Source organism: Pristis pectinata, chromosome 13, assembly GCF_009764475.1.
Source record: "Pristis pectinata isolate sPriPec2 chromosome 13, sPriPec2.1.pri, whole genome shotgun sequence".
Taxonomy (NCBI): domain Eukaryota; kingdom Metazoa; phylum Chordata; class Chondrichthyes; order Rhinopristiformes; family Pristidae; genus Pristis; species Pristis pectinata.
In genome coordinates this window covers 22,926,297-22,940,106 of record NC_067417.1, presented here as the reverse complement: position 1 = coordinate 22,940,106, position 13,810 = coordinate 22,926,297, and the positions used below count along the sequence as shown (strand labels likewise).

Below are 13,810 nucleotides of genomic sequence, written 5' to 3'. Positions count from 1 at the left end.
CTGTTTTGAATATTTGGTTGATTCTCACTTTGTAGGCCTTAATGAATTACCAATTTGCTAAATTACTGAGCTGCTTGCATCTGTGGAATGATAATCTGATTTCAAGAGGAGAAAATTGGAACAAAAATTCCAACCCCCCTCACCCCAAAAAAACCATAGTGGATTAAGTTCGAGTTTCTTGCCTCTGGTAGGTAAAGGTGGTGAATTGGATGGCACCTTGCATTCAATTTAAGATTTGAGACTTGGATAAAGTAGATTCATTGTGCAAGCCAAACCAATCACAGTTGAAATGCAGTCTTAAAATAATGTGAAATATTATCTCCTGTAAGAATATTCAATAAAGCTGAATATGGAGCATGAATTAACACTTTAGTCATCATAAAAGTTGGAAAATTAATGTCTTTAGAAGGTTAATTTTAGGGCTTGTTGTCTTGGGTCATGGTGGTCAAGAGTCCTGATCACCACAACACAGTGCACACCTGTATTTCCTTTGTAATTGATTTGCTTAGCAGTAGAATCACTCATTTACGTTCATTATTTAGATTGGTCCAGTAAGGTTACATTCACTTCCAATTTAATTTCTCTTGTTTCTAACATTGAACTGTTCTGTCAGAGGTATCTTGCGTAAACCTCCTTTATTTCACGTGTTCCTTTTTCTCCTGTTCTTAACTTTAATTGTCATTGCCTTGTCCTAACTGAATCAACTTGCACATCTGTCACTTTATTGTAATGCTGTTACTAGCTATTAACTCACAGGTGTGACTAATTAAACAATTTACTTGTGTTAATTTTAAACCATTCATTTCAATTTTTAATTTTTCAATTTTTAATTTTCCAATTTTGCTGAAAGTGCTCACTATTTTTGGCAATGCTTCATTATCTGAGGACATTTGTTGAACATGTGTTGATAGGTTGCTGCGCAGGTTGATAGGGTTGTTGAGAAGGCATATGGTGTGTTGGCCTTTAGTTGGGGTATTGAGTTCAAGAGCCGTGAGGTAATGTTGCAGCTCTGTAGAACTCTGGTTAGACCACACTTGGAGTACTGTGTTCAGTTCTGGTTGCCTCATTATAGGAAGGATGTGGAAGCTTTAGAGAGCATGCAGAGAAGATTTACCAGGATGCTGCCAGGATTGGAGAGCATGTCTTGAGGATAGGTTGAGCGAGCTAGGGCTTTTCTCTTTGGAGAGGAGGAGGATGAGAGGTGACTTGATAGAGGTGTACAAGATGATAAGACGCATAGATTGAGTGGACAGTCAGACTTTTTTCTAGGGCAAAAATAGCTAACACAAGGGGGCATAATTTTAAGGTGATTGGAGGAAGTTATAAGGGGGATGTCAGAGGTAACTTCATTTACAAGGAGTGGTCGGTGCATGGAATGCATTGCTGGCAGAGATGGTGAAGGCAGATACATTAGGGACATTTAGGAGACTCTTGGATAGGTGCATGAATGATAGAGAAATGGAGGGCTATGTGGGAGGGAAGGGTTAGATAGATCTTAGTGCAGGATTAAATGTCGGCACAACATCGTGGGCCGAAGGGCCTGTACTATGCTGTGGTGTTGTGTTCTATGTCAGTGATAATAAACCTGATTTTGAGTGGTGAATGAAATTGGCCACTGTTCAGTCATTGGTGAATATCCTTTGTTATTGATTAATCAACCATGGTTTTATGATCAACTTTATTTCTACTATTATCTTTTTAGTTCAGTTTTGCACATAATTTTGTTAATCTGGAATAATTTGTCTAAATTGTGGGGGGAGGGGCAGAAATAGCTTTGAATTCAAATGCAGGTATTTTATCAAAAATGTAGATTTTGAGATGGTATACATTTTAAAATAGCAGACATCTTTTAAAAGCTAGCATAATGGCTGCCATTGAACTATCATTAGCATCATGAAAACAACAATATCAAAGTATGCTAAAGCAAATTAAATTGTGGCTTTCCCATTGGAAAGGTTCACTCTGGACAGGAAATGGAGCTGGGTTTTGTGGTAGTTGGCCTTGTCTGTGTTGTGAAGAATTTGGTGGATTAAGTGGAGAGGGCCAGGTATTGATTCTTAAGCATTTTGGAGGTAAAGGTTCTGGTTGAAGGGAAGCCAAGCTAAAAATATAGTTAGTTCAGCTACAGTAGAATAGATAATTAAAAGTTTTTGGAAGCAATGATACCAAGGTGAAGAATGAATGAAAGAGGTGAGTTGGAGGAGGATTTGACAGCATGATTTATAATGGTTTTATAAGAGAAATGTAATAATGTTAAAGAAGGTGATATCAAGCAATACAAGAGGCAAAGTAGGAAGTTTATGTGGTTAATAGTCTGAGAATGGGGCAGGAGGTAAAATTTGAGGCACCTTTTGATTTTCAGAAATGTTAAAGTGGGAAGTAGCAGTGGTGGCATAATAAATGATCTCGGTCTTAGAAGTTTTTTTAAGTTACGGGTCTGGTGGGTGAGGGGGGCATTCTCACAGGAGAGTAGATGAGAAGCCTACAGTAGAGAAAAGAAGCTGGGCTTACTTTTGCTTGAAGTAGTGATCAAGGGAACGAATGTTTAGAGTGGCAGATGGTGTGCTCATTCTACTTTGCCAAAGCTGAGCCATGTCAAGAATTGTTCAGTTGTACTCATCAGGCAAATGGAAAGTTAGTGATTTATGTTCCTGATATGTGACATTTGTATGTTGGAAAGGACTTGGGGTGTCACAGCAATTATGTGTCTAGTCTAGTTGAATTTGTGGTCAATAATGACACCCAAGGATTTTGGTGGGGACCTGGCAATGGTAATGCCATTGAGTATCAAGGTTAGGTGTTTAAACTCTTGCTGGAGATGGACATTGGGCTCTTTTGTGGCATAAATATAACTTGCCACTTATCAGCCCATACCAAAAATTGTCTGGATCTTACTACATGCAAGCACAAGCTGCTTCATTTGTTGAAGAGTTGTGAATGAAATTGAACATTGTGCAGTCTTCAGCAAACATCCCCATTTCTTATCCTGTGTTGAAAGGAGGTAATTAATGGAACAGCTGATAATGGTCAGGCCTAGCATATTGTCCTGTGCTGCTTGGTGAATGTTTAAATCAAGGCTGAGGTATGGAGCCAAGTGAACCTGAAGAATTCCAAATGAGGCTTCATTGAATAGGTTGGTGCTGAATAAGTGGTGCTTGATGGCACTGTTGATGACTGCTTCCATCACTGTGCTGATGACTGAGAGCAGACTGATTTGGCAATAATTAGCCATGTTGGATTTGTCCAATCTGGATAGAACTGGCCAATTTTTCATATCGTTAGGTAGATAACAATGATGTAACTGAGCTGTAACAACCTGGCTAGAGGTGTAGCTAGTTATGGAGTTCAGATTTTCAGTACTACATTTATTGTCTGGTCCCATAGCCTTTGCTCTTTCCTCTGCTCTCAGCTGTGTGTTGATACCATATGGAGGGAATCGAATTGGCAAGAGCCTGGCTTCTGTGGTGATGGGGATTTCAGGAGGAAGCTGAGATCATCCATTTGGCACCACTGGCTGAAAATAGTTGCTAGTGCTTCAACCTTGTCTTTGGCACTTGTATGATGGACCCTGCCATTGTTGAGAATGGAGATGTTCTTGTGACTTCCTGTTTGCTGTTCAGTTGTGTATCGCCATTGACTAGATGTGGTACGATTACAGAATTTTGATGTGATCTGTTGGTCGTGCGATTTGCTTAGCTCTGTCTATTGGATGCTGCTTTTGCTGTATAGTGCACATGTTGTTCCATATTGCAGCTTCATTAACTGACACCTCATCACGTTTAGGTATGCCGAGAGTTGTTCCCACCATGCTTTTCTTTTCGTCCGCATAGAACCAGTGCTGATCTCTGGCTTGACAGTAACAGTGCAGGTTATTGTCAGGCCATGGAGTTACAAATTATAGCTTTGTGCATTGCTGCTGCTGATAATCCTCTGCCTGGATGGATGCCCAGTTTTGAGCTGCCAGATCTGTTGAGTCTATCCCATTTATCATGTCATAGAGTTGTAGGGCATAGGAATAAGTCCTTCAGCCCCCTCACCCAAAGTCGATGCTGACCATCTTGCCTATCTATACTAATTCTGCTTGCCTGCATTAATTCCATATTCCTCTGCCTTGCTTATTCAAGCACCTGTACAGATGTCTCTAAAATGATACTGTTCTTGTCTCCACCACTGTCTCTGGCAGCTCATTCCAGATACCAACTACTTTTTGTGAATAATTTACCCCTCAGTTCTCCTTTTAAACCTCCTCCCTCTTACTGTAAACCTACTTCATGCCCTCTACCAGGGAAAACAGACAATGACTATCCAATTTCTCCTTGTAACTCCAGCCTTCCAAACCAGGCAACACCCTTGTGAATCTTTTCCGCACTTTCTCTAGCTTAATCACATCCTTCCTGTAGTATAGTGACCAGAACGGCACACAATATAGGCTGTCCCCATGTAACAAACAGGTACTGTTTTCACCAAAGCCCTGAAGTTGACTCTGTCCATAAGTCGGAAAACATTCAAATATCACTGGGTTAACCATGACTCCACTGTATTGTAATGAATGGCATAAAAAAAAGTGTAAGATCGACAAGAAAGAACAACTACTAAAAGTGGAGGGAGAGACAGAGTAAGGAAACGTTCTGCTGTTTGCAGGAACGAACGTGTATGAACTTCTGAATTTAATAATGTTCTGGGAACTCGTTTGTATCTACAGGTGTCTTAAGTTGGGTGTTTGTAACCCAGGGACAGCCTATATTCTAAGTGCAACCTAACCAATATTTTTACTCCATATGCCTTCCTCATCACCCTCTCTCCCTGTATTGCCACTTCCGTGGAACTATGTGCTTGTACCCCAAGGTTTCTCTGTTCAACAAGACTCCCCAGGGTCCTACTATTCAGAGTGTGTGTCCTGCTGCATTTTAACCTCCCAAAATGCATCACTTCATACTTCCAATACTTCATACTTCCCTACCATCCATTCCCTTGCCTGCTTTCCCAGTTGATCACTATCCTGCTGTAACCTTAGACAGCCGTTACTGTCCACTAAACCACCAATTTTGGTGTCATCTTCAAGCTCACTAATCATGCTATTTACAGTCTTATAAATTAATGATTTGGATATGAGAAACAACAAAAGGCCCAACACTGCCCAGTGGTACTTGACTGGTCACAAGCTTCCAACCTTAAAAAAAACAACCCTCCACTACCACCCTCCTGCTTCCTACCACCAAGCCAATTTTGTATTCAATTTACGAGTTCAGTCTGGATCCTACGTGTTCTAATGTTACCATGTATTCTAACATCTAGGATGTATGTAGTACCACAAATGTGTGAAGACAGGTCTTTGTTTACACAAGGACTGTTTAGACACTTGTAACAATGGTATCAATCCAATTGTGGACAGGTGCATCTGTTGCAGTAGATTGATGGAGTGGATTTATCCCTAATGTTGCTTTGTTTGCTACCTGCTGCAGAGCCTTGATAGTGTCTGGAGTCATTGTTGAGGACTCCAAGTGCAATTCATCGGCCTGATCATAAACGCCAGCTGCAAGTACAATCTGTGTTCCATTGTTCAGAATGTTAATTTGTCTCATGATTTAATCTACAGTTTCAAACTCTAATTCAAATCGCATTTTAAACTAAACTCGGCATGTGGAAAAATATATTTTACTGCATCATTTTATCAATTTGCAGCTGTATAAATCTTCAGTTTCAATTGTTTTCACTCTGAAATGTTTTGAATTCCTTCACAGCAGCAATTAAGTTTGGTTTTGTAATGATTTGGAAAGATGCTTAGACATTCTCAAAGGAAGCACTCATTCATGCATTTCCAGGTATCCCACAGGGGCACTGGTAGATGTTAAGGTAATTATTTAATCACCATATGATGGCATATATTCAAGCAATGCATCACTATCTGTACCAATGCCAGAGCAGATTTAACCTTGATTTCCTGGGTTGGAAAACATTCAATGACTCCTCATGCTCTCTTCCTACTTGTCTTTGGTCCACTTAACTGATTTATGCTGCAAAGATAACATGCTGGAAATGTCCAGCAAGGCAGTCAATAGCTGTAGCGACAGAAAAACAGTTTTTATCAAAATTGAAAAGTTTGTTGTGTGTGTTTTCAAACAAGCAAAGGCCAGTGGTATTGAAAGACTGAAGAGGAAGAAAAGATTGTGATGGGGAAGAAAGCAGAAATGACTAAATGGCAAAAGGAAATTAAGCTTGCATTTCTTTAGTGCCCTTTGTGACTCTCGGGCTCATTAAAGTTCTTTAGAAATAGTAGTCTTTGCTGTATTGAAGGAAATGAAGTAACCATTTTCCCTCTCAAACAGGTTGCTGATAATGAATAGGTCATGTGCCAGGGATGTCAAATAATGGATAAATACAGGCCAGAATTGAGGATAAAGGAATGATAATTCAAGACAAAAGGTAGTTGTGATCTGGCAAGAAATAAAGTATGCCTTGGGAGCTGTAAATGGCAACACCAGATGTATTACCAGCGATTGCTCTCTTGAGGTGGAGGAACATGTGCAGCACATGTGATTTTGGACATTTTACATACAGTTGAATCCATCAACTGATTATGGCTAATTGAGAGAGGAGTTGATCCTTGTTCCTAGGATTCATAGGAGCAACAGCTCACTATAGCTAATCAAGAGAAGAGGTGTTTGAGTGTCATTGGAGTAGTGCCTCACTTTTTTAAAATGAATTTGCAGAAATTATATATTTAAGTTGGTGTATAAAATCACGAGGGGCATAGATAGGGTGAATGTGGTCTTTTTTTCTAGGGAAGGGGAACTAAATGCTACTGGACACAAGTTTAAGGTGAGAGATGAAAGATTTAAAAGGGACCTGAGGGGTAACTTCTTCACACGGAGGGTGGTACGTAAATTGAATGAGCTGCCAGAGAAAGTGGGTGAGGCAAATACAATAACAACATTCAAAAGGCATTTGGGTAAGTACAAGGATAGGAGGAGGGGTTTAGGCCAAATGCGGAGCAAATGGGACTAGCGAGGTGAGCACCATGGTTGATATGTAGGAGTTGGGCCAAAGGGCCTGTTTTTATGCTTATTACTCTATGGCTGTATTTGATTTATTTCAGTAGGAATTCTTTAGCCTGAAGGTTAGTAGGGGGGGAAGTTTTTACTTTGTTTTAAAGTATTTCTTAGTATTTTAATGTTTTTAAATTTTACTCTTCCGTTTTTAATTTCTGAGAGCATTTTAATAGTTTTAAATACTTCAATGTCAAGGAGATTTTATACTAGAGAGTTAATGGCACATTAAGTTCCACTCCCAATGAATCTGGGTGCTTCATTACAGATCTGTACATAGTGTCTTTCCTTTTCATAGGGAAAGTGATTTTCCGTGTGAACTTGATGTTTCAGGAATTTATATTTGAAACCATAGGGAACATGGAAATTGTACTTTTAATCTGATAATATCCTCACTCTATGCATTGAGCTCTTGTTTAGATATGTCCAATTTTTTTTTAAGAACAGAGCATAAAGATGTAAAATGGTGCTGTTATCTATACAGGCCATTGATTGGACTTCTTTGGCTCCTGATGTGTCAAGTTTTGGGTAGTTGATTTTAGCAAGAATGTCAAGGCCATTGTGAAGAAGAAATTCATTAATGAGAAAATTTTATATGAAACTGGGCTCTTTCTGCATAACCATAAAACCCAGAACTGATAGATTTCCCCAAGCTAAGGAGATTTGAGAGGATAAATAAGGGTGAAAACACTTCCACCCATTCACTGGATAATTTGAAGGGGCGTAAGTTTAAGATTTTAACTGAAAGAAAGGATCAGACATGTAGAAATGTGGGTTATCATCTTTGGAAGTGTAATGTAAACAAATCTGCGATTACTTTTAAAATGCAAGAGGGTAAGCAGTAAGGAGCACATTCTGCTGTGGAAATGGAAGGAAATAAATGACTTTTGGAGAGCTAGGAGGGTGCAAGGCTTGCCTTGTGCTGCAAAGTTCAATCATTCTATGACTGCTTTTACTGTTGAAGATATTGGAAACTTAATTCTGAGAAAAAAACTATTTTTCTCCACCCCCGCCTCCCTCAAACCCATTAATCAAAGCAGAGGGGTATCTGTAGTTTTATCACTTTGTTTGACTTGTTAGTTATATTAGTTAATTGGATCTTGCTGTGCTCTTTGGTTAACATGCAATGCAATTTAGTTGTTCTGTTAGAACATGGAACAGTACAGCACAGTACAGGCCCTTTGGCCCATGACATTGTGCAGACCTATATAAACCTACTCCATGATCAATCTAATCCTTCCCTCCTACACAGCCCATAACCCTCCATTTTTCCTACATCCATGTGCTTAACTAAGAGTCTTTTAAATATTCCTATTGTATCAGCCTCCACAACCATCCCTGGCAGTGTGTTCCAGGCTTCCACCACTGTCTGGGTTTCTTAAAAAATACTACCTCTGACATTGGCACCCCGCCCCCCCCCCCCCCCCCCCCCCCCCAACAAAAAAACTTGCCTCCACTCACCTTAAACAGATGTCCTCTGGTATTGGCCATTGCCGCCCTGGGAAAAAGGTGCTGGCTGTCCATTCTATCTATCCCTCTAATAACCTTGCACACTCTATCAAGTTGCCTCTCATACTTTGTCACTCCAAAGAGAAAAGACCCTCACTCTAGTCATCCTCCTGCTCTTCATGTACATGTAGAACACTTTGGGGTTTCCCTTAATCCTACTCACCAAGGCCTTCTCATGTCCCCTTCTAGCTCTCTGGTTCCTTCCTGGCTACCAAATAATTCTCAAGAGCCCTGCCTGACTTTTGCTTTGTTAAAGCTCAAGTATGCTTGCTTCCTTCCTCTTGACTAAATATTCTACCTCACTTTCAACCATGGTTCCTTTATCCTACCATCTTTTCCCCATCTCAGTGGGACAAACCTATCCAGAACCACATGCAAGTGTTCCCTAAACAGCCTCCACATTTCTTCTGTGCATTTCACTGAGAGCACCCCTTCCCAATTTATGCTCCCAATTTCCTGCCTAATACCATCGTAATTAGCCTCCCCCCCCCCCCCCCAACCCCAATTTTTAAAAAAACTTCCTTGTATTGTCTGCTCCTGTCCTCGTCCATGGAGTTGTCACTATCTCTAAAATGCTCATCCATCAAGAGGTCTCTCACCTGACTGGGTTCACTGCGTAGTATTAGATCCAGTATGGCCTCTTCTCTAGTCGGCCTGTCCCCATACTGTGTCAGGAATGCTTCCTGGACACCTAACAAATTCTGCTCCATCTGATAAAGAGGTGCCAACCAATATCAGGGAAGTTGAGGTCACGCATGAGAACAACCCCGTTATTTTTGCACCTTTCCAAAATCTGCCTACTTATCTGCTCCTCAGTGTTCCGGTGGCTATTGGGGGGCCTATAGAATACTCCCAGTAGTGATTTCTCTGTTTCTGACTTGCGTCCACACTGACTCAGTAGACAATCCCTCCATGACATCCTCCCCTTCTGCAGCTGTGATACTATCCCTGATTAGCAATGCCACTCCCCCCCACCTTCTTTTTACCCCTCCCCCACCAAACCACAGTTTTACTTCCCTCCCTATCCTTTTTGAAACATCTAAACCCCAGAACATCAAGCAGCCAATCCTGCCCTTACATCAGCCAAGTCTCTGTAATGGCCACAACATTGTAATTCCATGCATTGATATTGGATAATTGTTTTAGAATTGGTGTTAACATAAACTTAATTTTACATTTCCTAGTAAATAATGTGAAATATTTTGTATGTGTATGCACGTGTGTGGTTGTGAGAGAGAAAGTTTGACATGTTTGTGGTCCAGTGTAGCAGTTTTAGTAACAGCCAAAAGCATTTCTTGACTTTGAATTATAAATTATTAATAGTCACTGATCTGAGGCAGGTTGATTAGATTAATACTTAAATCAGGCCTGCAGTGAGTTGTATCAATATGGAAAAAATTCTTGCTCCAGAGTGGTCCCACTTTAAAAATTCTAGCCATCACCATGGTAGTTAGAGAATAATCAGTCTGGAACTTGCTGCCGCTGGATTATACCTGGAATAAAATCTAAATTTTGTTTCAATCCTTGGGACGTTGTAGTTAGATGAAGATGATGTAGAGGACCAAATGCTAGTTTTCCAGTATTTTAGTTATTCTTAGCAGTGCAAATTTAAATCTGTAACCACAATTCTTGGACTGAAGTGATCAGTTTACTTGAGGCACTAGGGCTGACTACATGAGAAGTATAACGTTCTCAGGTTAAAGCAAAAATCTACTCAGTTTCTCTCTCCACGCTGCTTGACCTGCCGAGTATGGTTTCATTTTCTTTTTGTACCAGATTGACTAATTGATTAAACCACATTTGAAAAGATCCATAGAAACAAGGATACGAGTCATTAAAAATAAGCAGATTCTACGCCTTTTATAATCATGAGCAGAAATTGCCTCTGAAAGAAATTATGTAAGTGAGCCATTTTTTAAAAATAAATGGTATGATCAGCAGTAGTAATCTGTGCACAGTCGCTTAGTTTCTATATGCCATGTTCCCCTAAGAGTCAGTCAGGAACTTTAACTTCAGTGGAAGACCTTGTGGTTGGTCTGGCCACTGTGAAATGAACTTCATTGTCCTCAGACTCTGAGATGTCAAAGACAGGATTGACACTTCCCAACGTGAAAGACCAGATTCCACGAACCACATTATCCTTCTAATATTTAACCTTCACTTACATTGTGAATTTCCTAATATTTGTGCATACTCAGCAATTAAGAGAGACAAGAATCTATATCATAAAGTTATTGACCCAAAATGCAAACACTTTCTCTCCACAGATGCTGTTTATTCTGTATCTTCAGCATTTCCTTTTTCCCCACATTCCTAGCATTTATAGTAGTTTGATTTTGTTTGAATATCTATATTCCTTAGTTTATTTCTGACTTGCATCACAACTTCCATGAAGTTGTTTGTTTTGGTCATTTTCTTCAGTTGATTTGATGATTTTGCTGCGTTTTAAAACAGTATTAAGTATTTATTATTCTAGTTATAGTTAAATAATTTGGTGAAATGTCCCTTGACCATTTTCCTAGTCTATAAAATTGTAAATATTTGATTATTATCCTTGCACATTCAATAATTCTCACTAACTTTGTTTTCAACGCTACTTATTTCACTTGTGCAGCATTGCAACCAGAATTGTTGGCAAAAATCAAAATGAGCTTTAAAGAAACACAAGGTGAAACCAAATATGGACATGATGAAAGACCAACATCAGAGCAAATACAATCACCCTGATGATCCTAGCTGGCTGCAACCTCTGTTTTGCCTGTGGAGATGCAGAATGATTCCTTGATGCTTGCTTTTATCGAGAATCATGGGTTTTGAGTCACTGACATAAAATAGCCCAATGTCAAGGCAAGGGAGTTGAAGCAATAATTAGAGACCAAATATGTATACGTGAAATGCTTGAGTGTATTTTGGGGAAGAAAATGCTTGCACAAAGTTTCTACAATAAGACAGCACACATATTGGGGCATTTGACCACTGTGACCATTTGTGATTGCTATCAAATTACCTTTGCTGGTCAGGATTGGGTGCAGCTATGCTGTTATCAATAGTTGAATGTATCTCAAGTTCTTTTTTTTAAGCAAAGAATCATGGGTATTAGCTGAGTTGACTATTAACAAACCACATTCAGCAAAAATCAGCATTAGAAAATTAGAGGGAAACTTAGGATAGGGAAGAAATTTAAGTGTTTGTCCTATTCAGAAGCATGTAGTAAGTAGTGTCCAATAAACCACATTGGTTGTAGAGTTTCTTGTAAACCTGAGAAATAGTTGTTATGGCAAGGTTTATATATTTCGTGGTTTATCAGATCAAGCTGTTATATTTTGTATTGCATGTCGAGATAAATTTCAAAAATTCCACTGCTTTGCATGCAGTTTTAAGCTTGAGCTCGAGTGTAGAGATTTTGCTTCATAGAAGTGGCAACTGTGAATAATGCATTGTCTTTGAAACTTGTGTTGAGTGGCATATACCATTTCAGTTGGTTGGACTTGATTTTTGACTTGTAACTAATTGGGTTTTCCCAAATATCATTTCAGAGCACTGTCATCAAAGCCAGTGAATTCCTTTATTGGAACAAATACATGCCGCGGTGGAGAACTATGGAATCAGTAAGTACAACTGAGATTTTTAAAATAAAATTATGCTCAGAAGTGTTCCACAGTTTTTTGGCAGATGATGGTACATCCAGTGATGTTGATTAGACTTGGAAAATCTCCTAGGATATTTAAAAAAAAATTGGTGCCGCATCATGTCTAAAATCCAATTAAACCCACAGCCATATTTATCCTGCGAATGGCTGCAGAAGAATTTCATGGTGGTTCTTGTTTTCACTTTGGAATGAACTTAATGATACCGAGATCTTAATGCAGATCAAACTAATTTGAGCATTTTCCCTTTGGTATATGGATTTTTACACAATCTCCTGTAACTTGCTATTGAGGGTCAAAGTGGGTGAGGAGTGTGTATTTTGTTGAGAAGTTGTCTCGCCATAGGGGTTGCAAAATCAGCAGGGTTTACATTTGATCTTCCACATTAATTTGGATTTCAGAATCCCATCCACAAGCTGCTAGATGAGTCATTTTTTTTTTATTGCACGTCCCAATCAGCATTACTGAAACTATCTTATTCTAGATTCCCTCTCTTCCACTTTTACCACTAATAAGGGAATATTTCATCTGCAATACTGATTCACTCCTCCACACTTTTGTATTTGCTGATGACTCGATTTGCCTTATGGATGCCCAGTTTTGAGCAGCTGGATCTGTTTTAAGTCTCTGAAATGTAGCAATAAAAGGGTATCCTCTATGTGAAGAGAGCACTTTGTCTTCGCAAGGACCGAGGAGTGGTCACTTCTACCTGTGCTATCCTGGAGCTGTGCATCTGCAGCAAGTAGATTGGTGAGGGCAAGGTCAAGTAAACTTGTCTTTTGTGTTCATATGGGATAGTAATTTTAATGCCATACCAAAAAAAAAATGCATGGTAATTTCAGCTGAACCCTGGAATTACTTTTTATACTTTAATGTTGAACTATTTTTGTTCATTTACAGGAGCAGGGATTTTTTTAAAATGTGATATTACCAGTGACCTGTAAAGCAAATTGAGAAATAATTTTTAAGTTCTTTACAGTCCTGTTAAGCTTTGATTCACATTCACTTCAAAATAGTGATATTTGTGTTGTGAAGAAAAATGGGTGGACTGAAGGTCAAAGGTTACATTTGAAGGATTGAAGCAATTTGTTGGCTTTATTAAACACTAAATGTTTAAAGGAAATTAGACGAATGGAAAAAATAACCATGATGTCTAACAGCTTAATTAGCTGTAAGTATTGATTTATATTAAATATTGTGCGAAGTGCAAGAGGAACAACGCAGTGGTAAAGCAGCTGCTTCATTGCATGAGAGTCACACGTTCAATCCTGACCTTAGGTGCTGTTTGTGTGGAGTTTGCACATTTTCTCTGTGACCACATGGTTTTTCTCCCACATCCCAAAGACTGGTAGGTTAGTTGGTCACTGTAAATTGCCCCTGGTGTGTAGGTGAGTGGTACAATTAGGGGACAGTTGATGCAAATGTAGGAAGAATAAATTAATGTGATTAACATAGATTTAGTCTAAATGTGTTGCTGTTGGTTGGTGTGGACTTGGTGGGCTGAAGGGTCTGTTTCCTTGATACATGACTGAGCTGATTGGTATCTATCTTGTGTTCTCATGATCCACATTTTATACTTCTGTTTGTTCTTGTATTCAAGGCTGCATT

At 39.2% G+C, this 13,810-nt stretch overlaps 1 protein-coding gene across 1 annotated transcript in view; it reads left to right on the top strand.

Annotated features, from left to right (window-relative positions):
• ankrd11 (ankyrin repeat domain 11) overlaps window positions 1–13,810 on the top strand; it is a 131,564-nt gene that overhangs the window by 19,475 nt on the left and 98,279 nt on the right. Inside the window, exon 2 of the mRNA XM_052027986.1 lies at window positions 12,092–12,163. The gene's annotated coding sequence lies outside the window, so the exon portion shown is untranslated. The remainder of the gene's footprint in view (window positions 1–12,091; window positions 12,164–13,810) is intronic.